This window comes from Piliocolobus tephrosceles, chromosome 12 (genome assembly GCF_002776525.5).
Source record: "Piliocolobus tephrosceles isolate RC106 chromosome 12, ASM277652v3, whole genome shotgun sequence".
NCBI classification, from domain to species: Eukaryota; Metazoa; Chordata; class Mammalia; order Primates; family Cercopithecidae; genus Piliocolobus; species Piliocolobus tephrosceles.
This window is the reverse complement of record NC_045445.1, coordinates 73252094-73262111: the sequence shown is the minus strand read 5'-3', so window position 1 is coordinate 73262111 and position 10018 is coordinate 73252094.

Here is a 10018-nt window from a genome sequence, read left to right as displayed (position 1 = left end):
CCTCAATACAGCTATTTTGAATTATCTGTCTGAAAGGTCACACATCTTTGTCTCCACAGGATTTGTCCCTGGTGCCATACAGGGACATACATATTCTGATTATGCAATACAGCATCGTGGTGTACAGCACCACTGGAATACAGCAAAGTAGTGCTAAGAAGAAAGTTCATTACATTAAATGTCTATATCAAAAAGTCTGAAAGAGCACAAATAGACAATTTAAGGTCACAACTCACGTAACTGAAAAAAGGAAGAACAATCCAAACCCACACGCAGCAGAAAAAAAAAAAAGTAACAAAGATCAGAGAAGAACTAAATGAAATTGAAACCCACAAACAAAAACAATACAAAAGACAAACAAATCAAAAAGCTGGTTCTTTGAAAAAATAAATAAAATTGATAGATGATTATCAAGATTAACCAAGAAAAGAAGTTTTAAATGAGCTCAATTAGAAATGAAACGAGAGATATTACAACTAATGCCACAGAAATACGAAATATTTTTCAAGGCTACTATAAACACCTTTATGCACATAAACTAGAAAACCTAGAGGAGATAGATAAATTCCTGGAAAAATATAACCCTTTTAGATTAAACCAGGAAGGTATAGAATCTCTGAACAGACCAATAACAAGCAGTGAGACTGAAATAGTAATTTAAAAATTGACAACAAAAAAGCGTTCAAGACCAGACAGAGTCACAGCTCAATTCTATCAGATATCCAATGAAGAATTGGTACCAATCCTGTTGACACTATTCCAAAAGATAGAGGAAAAGGGAGTCCTTCTTAAATCATTCTATGAAGCCAGTATCACGCTAATATCAAAACCGGGGAATGACATAGCAACAACAAAAAACTACAGACCAATATCCCTGATTAACATAGATGCAAAAATCTTCAACAAAATTTAAAACAAAAATCATGTGATCATCTCAATAGACTCAGAAAAAGCATTTTGCAAAATCCAACATCTCTTTATGATTAAAACCTTCAGCAAAATAGGCATAGAAGGGACATACCTTAAGGTAGTAAAAGCCATCTATTACAAACACACAGCCAACATTCTAATAAACGGGGAAAAGTTGGAAGCATTTCCACTGAGAACTGGAACAAGACAAGGATGTTCACTTTTATCACTTCTATTTAACATTGTACTGGAAGTCCTAGACAGAGCAATCAGACAAGAGAAAGTAATAAAGGGCATTCTAATAGATAAAGAGGAAGTCAAACTGTCACGTTCACTGATGATATGATTGTATACCTAGAAAACCCCGAGACTCATTCAAAAAGCTCCTAGAACTGGTAGATAAATTCAGCAAACTTAGGATACAAAATTAATGTACACAAATCAGTAGCTCTGCTATCCACCAACAGCAACCAAGCTGAGAATCAAATCAAGAACTCAATTTCTCTCACAATAGCTGCAAAAAACATGAAATATTTAGGAATATACCTAACCAAGGATATGAAAGACCTCTACAAGGAAAATGACAAAACAATACTGAAAGAAATAGTAGATAACACAAACAAATGAAAACAAATCCAATACTCACGGATGGATAGGATCAATATTGTGAAAATGACTAGAAGAATACTTCTAGTCATTGGCTTAGGCTAAGACTTCATTACCAGGGACCCAAAAGCAAAAGCAATCTATAAATTCAATGCAATTCACATCAAAATACCACCATCATTCTTCACAGAACTAGAAAAAATTATCCTAAAATTTATATGGAACCAAAAAAGAGCTTGCATAGCCAAAGCAAGTCTAAGCAATAAAAATAAATCTGGTGGTACTGCATTACCTGACTTCAAATTATACTATAAGGCCATAGTCACGAAAACAGCATGGTACTGGTATAAAAACAGGCATGTAGACCAATGGAACAGAATAGAGAATCCAGAAATAAAGCCAAATACTTACAGACAATGATCTTTGACAATGCAAATAAAAACATAAAGTGGGGAAAGGACACCCTATTCAACAAATGGTGCTGAAATAACTGGCAAGCCACATGTAGAAGAATGAAACTGGATCTTCATCTCTCACCTTATACAAAAGTCATCCCAAGATGAATCAGACTTAAACCTAAGACCTGAAACCATAAAGATTCTAGAAGATAACATTGGGAAAATACTTCTAGTCATTGGCTTAGGCTAAAACTTCATTAACAGGGACCCGAAAGCAAATGCAAATGTAAAAAAAAAAAAAAAAAAAAAAAAGATAAGTAAATGAGACTTAATTAAACTAAAAAGCTTCTGCACAGCAAAAGAAATAATCGGCAGAATTAACAGAAAATCCACAAAGTGGGAGAAAATCTTCATAATCTATACATCCAACAAAGGCCTAATATCCAGAATCTCTAAAGAACCCAAAAAAATCAGCAAGAAAAGAACAAACAATCCCATCAAAAAGTGGGCTAAGGACGTGAGTAGACAATTCTTGAAATAAGATATACAAATGGCCAACAAGCTTATGTAAAAATGCCAAATATCACTAAATATCAGAGAAATGAAAATCAAAACCAAATGCAATACCACCTCACTCCTGCAAGTATAGCCATAATCAGAAAATCAAAACCTAATCGATGTTGGCAGGGATGCAGTGAAAAGGGAACACTTATACTGTTGATGGGAATGTAAATTAATACAACCACTGTGGAAAACAGTGTGGAAATTCCTTAAAGAACTAAAAGTAGATACACCACTTAATCCAGCAATCCCATTACTAGGTATCTACCCAGAGGAAAAGAATTCATTATATGAAAAACATACTTGCACACACGTGTTTATAGCAACACAATTTGCAATTGCAAAAATACGGAACCAGCTCAAATGCCCATTAGTCAACAAGTGGATAACAAAAATGCTATATATATCTATATATCTATATATATAGATATATATAACATGTTCTTAATAAAGAAATGTTTTATATATATATAACATTTTCTTTATATATTTATATATATATATATATAAAATGGAATACTACTCAGCCATAAAAATGAATGAAATAATGGCATTCACAGTAACCTGGATGGAATTAGAGACAATTATTCTAAGTGAAGTAACTCACGAATGGAAAATCCAAAGATCGTATGTTCTCATTCATATGTGGAAGCTAAGCTATGAGGATGGAAAGGCATAAGAATGATACATTGGACTATGGGTAATTAGGGAAATGGAGGGTGGTGGTGAGGGATAAAAGACCACACATTGGGTACAGTGTACACTGCTTGGATGATGGGTGTACCAAAATCTCAGAAATCACCTCTAAAGAACTTATTCATGTAACCAAACACCACCTGTTCCCCAAAAATCTATTGAAATTTTTTTAAAAATTAAAAATTAAAAACAAGAACAGAAAAACAAAGTCCTCTTTAATCTTTCCTCTCCTCTTCTCAAGTAGAAAGAAAGAATCTCTCCTGGGTGTTGCTACCTGGGGTTGGGGAAGGGGTGGCATAAGCCCTGCTTTCGATGACCCAGCTGATGTCTCACTGAGTCATGTTATCCCAAGTCCACCGCCTCTGAGCCCAGCACGGCACCAGGACTCTCCCAAGAATTGCAGTCCTTGTGGCTTTGACAGTCTTTCAAGTTTATTTAGTACCCCAGAGCCCTTTAGTCCATAGTGGCAAGGCTTGTTGGAACTCAGGTTCTGACCACTGGGATGGGGGCAATTCCCCTCTGGCTAGGGTTGATCTAGATGCTCCCTCCATGGACAGCATCTGAGTTCTGTCCAGTGTTGCTTTCTGACAGGGCGGCACTGCGTTCCAATGCAAAGTCTCACATTCGCTGAGCTCTCCTTCCCCCAAGTGCATAGATTCTCTCTCTATGCCATGCAGCCCCTGCTGGGGGTATGGGGGTGGGGTGGGGTCAACAATTAAAGACATTCTTTCTTACTCTCTTCAGGCCCTCTTTAGGTAATATGAAGTTAATCTGAAGTTAAAACCAGGTACTGTAAACACTCATCTGGTTTTTGGCTCTTATGAAGATATATTTTTTGTGTGGATAGTTGTTCAAGTTGGTGTTCCTGTGGGATGGGACATTATCTGGAAGCTTCCATTCTGTTATCTCACTCCTCCTCCTGCCTTTCACACTTGTTCTTAAAAGATAATTTGTTGACTACATAATTCTATGTTGAAATTTATGTTCTTTCAGCACCTTGAATATATAATTTATCTTGTCTTTCATTTTTGCTTTAAGATGTTGGCTGTTAGTTTAATTGCTTTCCATTGTACATCATCTATTTTTTCCTCTAGCTTCTTTTAAAAGTTTCTCTTTGTTTGGAGTATGTCACCAAACATCTGGACAAGAATTTCTTTTTATTTATCCTGCTTTGTATATTTTTTGCTTCCAATATCTGTGGATACATGTCTTTTATGAGGTTTGGAAAATTCTTAGTCATCATCTTTTCAAATATTACATTTTTTCCATTCTCCTTATTGTTTTATGTGACATATATTAAAATTTCTCATCCTCTGTCTCATAAACTCCTCCTTCATATTTTCCATTTTTCCTTCTCTGTTTCATTATGCATAGTTTCCTCAGATGTATCTTCTAGTTTGCTAATGTATTCTTAACACTGTCTAATATGATGTTTAGCACATATGTTGATTTTTTAATGATTGTTTTCAGTGTTTCAAGTTTCATTTGGAGATATATATATATGTATATAATTTTGTTGCCTACTTATTTTTAGATGTTGGCATGCATTTCATAAAATAGTTTGTCTTAATCTGTTTTGTGCTGCTATAAATGAATAACTGAAACTTGGTAATTTGTAAAGAAAATAGGATTATTTCCAGTCCTATAGGCTGGAAAATGAAGAGCATGGCTCTGGCTTCTGGCAATGACATCCATGCCATGTCACAACATGGTGGAGAAGATCAAAGGAAAACCAGAACCATCCAATAAGGGAAAAACCTGAGAGGCATCCAGAGTTTATAACAACCGACTCTTGGCAAGAACTAATTCATTCCCATGAGAACCAATAGAGTCTTGCAAGAGTTAAAACACACTCACTACTCAAGAACAGCATGAAGCCATTCATGAGGGATATGCTCCCATGACCCAAACACTTCTCTCTAGGTTCTTACTCTCAGCACTGTTCCTTTGGGAATCAAATTTCAACATGAGTTTTCATGCAGACAAACAAACCATAACCAAACCATAGTGCAGTTCATGCACAGTTGTTTTATAATCTGTATGTGATTGTTCAAATAACTAAAGGAAGTCTGTTGGAATCTAAGCCTATTGTTTGCTTTTTATTTGTTTGCATCCACTCATAATGGTTTTGTCCTTGTGTGTTTGGTAATATTTTATAGTGAGATCACAGTTAATTAATATTTATCTGTGAGACTGCAAGGGGTTTAGATTCAAGATGTTTTCCTCCAGAGAAGATTTGCTTTTGCCTCTGCACGTGCCAGGGTACATTACAAACCAGAGACCACTGTAGCTCTTTTGCAAGGGTGGATCTTGGCCTAATGCCCACAGGCTGAAATTCAGCTCCCTTGATTTCTGCCGGTTCAATATTAGTGTCCTTATCCATGTCAGCACTAATAATAATGTTTACCCTGATATCTAAGCCATCTTTCTGCTTACTTGTTGCTAGCTGCATTTTTTCAGCTTACCCACTTTTTGGCTAGCAGAGAAGATGCCTAGAAACTTTCTCTTACTTTCTGAGCCCAGCAATACATTAAACATCTGTTTTATTGAGAATATACTTGATGCATTGTGAGAAAGTTCCTCAACATATCTAGTCCACTAGACAATTAGACATTCTCTTCCCACTCTTGCTTCAATTAACTGGCATCTGGATTTCTCTCACCTTTTATCAGAAACTGCCATTACAAAGATTACGTAAGAGCTTCATGGTACTAAATCTAATAGAAGTTTCCGTCCTTGTCAGCACTTGACCTTCAGTCTACCCTTGTCTATCTCAGTTTCCTTTGTAAATTGTAATATCATCCATCCCTTAAATGTTTATGTTCTTTGGAATTTTAATCATAACCTTTCCTTTTAAACCTACACACTTTCTATGATCAATCTGATTTATTCTTCTGGTTCTGGCTACCATCTATATATTGATAACTCCCAACATTGTCTTCATCCCAAACAAAGCTATCTATTCAACTGCCTGAAGTACTTGAATGTTCCATAGTTCCTTTATATTCAACATGTTGAAAACTAAATTTATCATCTTACTGTCATACTCCCAACTCCTTCCTTCTCCTGTGTTCTCTATTCATACTGCGCAAGCCAGAAACCAGACCATCATTCATAATGTTTTCTTCTCTTCAAGTTTTCACATTGAATAAACCACCAAGTCTGACTATTCTACATCTCTGGAGCCATCTACTTTTCTCCAGCTTCAATGCTATTCCCCTAGTAAAGATAAGTCACTTTCATCTCTTGCTTGGGAGTATAGTGACAGCCTCTTAACTGGTTTCTCTGCCTGTCCTCTTGAACCGTCTCCTTCCCACCACCCAATACTGTCTCCATACTATAGTGAATAATTTTTCTAAAATATAATCGTGTTACTATTTTACTTAAAAGAACAACTAGTGATTGATTATAGGATAAAATTCAAATTATTTTCCCAAGATCCTTTGCGATCTGGCCTCTGTCTGTCATCCAGCCTCATGTCTCTGTCATACTACATTCCCCTTCCATTGCTGTCACAATACTTGAAGGAATATTGAGTTACTTCCAGTTTGCCAAATATGCTTTCTCAAACAGAAGTGCCTCTGTACTTGCTCTTCTCTCTCTCTCTAATCCTGTTACTTGTTATCTTTCATAGTTGGGTGAGGTATTCTCTTAATATCCTGAATTTACCTTTAGTTTGTGTTTGTCTTATTGCACTGTAAATACCTTCTGTCTTCTTCATTAGACTGTGTCTTAAGGATGGTCTATGCCTCATTTATCACAGCACCTAAACATACGAGGCATTCAACAAATGTTTGCAACGAGAAAATGGAAGAAAGCTAGCCTGCTACTTTAGCTTTATTTGTAGCATACTGTGGCAAACCGTACTGAGAAAGAGCAAAATGAATGTGCAAGTGCTTTAAGCCCTCTGGCCAACTATTTATTCCACATCTAACCTTAATGCCTGTGTGAGTGTAGTATGTGCTAATCTCAGCCCATTTCTGCTCTTCAATTAGTTACAAAGAGTTCAATTAACTTCATACTCTAGTGCCAAGAATACTAACGTTATGGCGTATGGACCATACCTTTATCAAGCCTTATCAGCACTGATACGGTCCATATCAGATATGGACCATACCTTATTAAGCCTTTATTAGCAATGGAAGTAGGAGAATCTTGGCAACTATTAACTTAAGGAGTTCTGGACCTGTTTTTAAGTTTCTACTTTTATTTGTTTCTTCTGATTACACAATGAAGATGGGCTCTTAGATTAGTGTTAAATATTAACATTTTTAGATCTAAAAGTTAACCTAATGAATTTTCGATAACGAGTTTTTTTGTTTGTTTGTTTGTTTTTTAATGAAAACAAGATGAGAATTTGTATCTTAAAGAAGGAGAGGAAGGGTGGGCCGAAGCATCTAACACTAGTGTTTCTACTTTTTAACCTGTTTCTGCTGCTGCCATCTAGTGTTCTGTCTGTGCTGTCTGCATTTGCTTTTTAGCATCAACTGGTATCTCTCTGTATTCCTAAATACCACTGCAGGAAGGGATCTGGATATTCTGACTTTTCTGTTCAATGTTCTATTTCATGACACTTAGGATCAAATATGCCATAGTAATGACAACTGTAGCTCCCAGCTGTGAAGGTCTTTGCAGTTTACAAAGTGCTTTTACACTCTTACCATCTCAGAAGATTGTTCCTAACAGTGGCTTTTCCATGGTCCAACAACTACAAATTTTCTAAGGAAAATAATCATAGCATGTCAGAGGTGGAAAAGCTATTAGAGCACAGCTAGCCAAGTGGTTTTTATCTTTTTTTACTTAGTGTGTGTGTGTGTATATAGCTAATATCTATTAATGTTGTTGGGTAAAGTAATCCCATATGATAAACATGAATTAAAACCTTAAGTCAATAAAAACATTTCCCATCAATAAATACTCTGATTTGTCGATAAGTTTTTGTTCAATCTTCATCTCAAATATACATGTTAACAATTTTGAAAATATTTAAGTCAATGTATCAGTATTTCACAAATGTTCATTGCCCTTCCTAGCAAGTAGACTTAGATGGGAATTCATCTTTAAACCATGCTACTTTCTGTCCTGGAGGATTCCACGGAGGTGACTTGTGGGGAGGGATAATGCTAATAATGTTTCCTCATCAGCACCCCCTGTCCCCACCTCACAATAGACACACACCTCCTATATCTAAGAGCATTGTTTTACTACTTTTATATGTTCTATCTTTTGGGGTTCTATATAACTTTTTTCTGCATATAGTTTTGTCCAGAGCCAAGATTTCACTCCTTAAAAATTGAAAATCCATTTTACAGCTGAGAAAATTGAAGTTCAGAAAGGTTATGTCATGAGTAAAAGGTCACACAGTTATCAAGTAGCAGAGTAAAGACTGGAACCCAGGTCTGCCTGATACCAAGGCTCAAGCTGGCGTCTCAGACAATGGAGTTGGTTATAATAAAAGAAATTAAATCCAGATAGCTAAAACAAATAAATAGGCAAGAAAACGAAGGTCTTTTTAAAAATTGTGGTAAAATATACATAACATAATTTTATCATTTTAACCATTTAAAGTATACAACTTAGTGTCATTAAGTACATTTACAATGTTGTGTAACCATCATAGCTATCTGTTTCCAGAACTTTTTCATTATCTTAAACAGAAACTACATACCCATTAAACAATAATTCTTTTTGGCCATAATACAAGTCAAAAAACAATAGATATTGGTGAGAATGTGGTTAAAAGGAAACACTTCTACACTGCTAAAGGGAATGTAAATTAGTACAACCACTATGGAAAACAATATGGAGATTCCTTAAAGAACTAAAAGTAAATTTACCCTTCGATTCAGCAACTACACTCAGAGGAAAAGAAGTCATTATATGAAAAAGACACATGCACACACATGTTTATAGCAGCACAATTTGCAATTGCAAAGATATGAAACAAACCTAAGTGCCAACGAGTGGATAAACAAAATGTGGTATGTATATACCAAGGAATACTACCCAGCCATAAAAAAGGACAAAATAATGTCTTTTGCAGCAACTTGGATGGAGTTGGAGGCCATTATTCCAACTGAAATAACTCAGGAATGGAAAACCAAATATTGTATGTTCTCACTTATAAGTGGGAGCTAAAGTATGAGGACACAAAGAAGTATACAGTGATATAATGGACTTCGGGAACTCATGCAGGGGAAAGGTTGGGAAGTAAGTGAGGGCTAAAAGACTATGTATTGGGTACAATGCACACTGCTTAGGTGATGGGCACACTAAAATCTCAGAATTCACCACTTAATAACTCATCCATGTAACCAAAAACAACCTGTACCCCCCAAAACTATTGAAAAATAATAATTAAAAAAATAATAATTCCCTATTCTCCCCTCTACTATGCCCTGACAAAACCAAATACTCTCTATGAATTTGAATTCTCTAGTTACCTCATATAAGTGGAATCATCAAGTATTTGGCCTTTTGTGACTGGTTTATTTCACTAAAATACTGTCTTTGAGGTTCATTCATGTTGTAACATGGGTCAGAATTTCCTTCCCTTTTAAGGCTGAATAAAATTCCATTGTATGGAACATACACCGTGTATTGTTTATCCTTTCACGGACATTTAGGTTGTTATACCTTTTGCTTATCATGAATAATTCTGCTACGAAAGTTGGTGTACAAATATTCATTTGAGTCCCTGCTTTCAATTCTTTTATACCTCAGAATGGAATGGCTGGATCATATGATATTTTTATATTTAACTTTTTGAGAAACTATCAAACTGCTGTCTATAATGAGGAAGTCTTTTTAAAATGATCGTATTATAAATTTATACAATGTATTTGCAT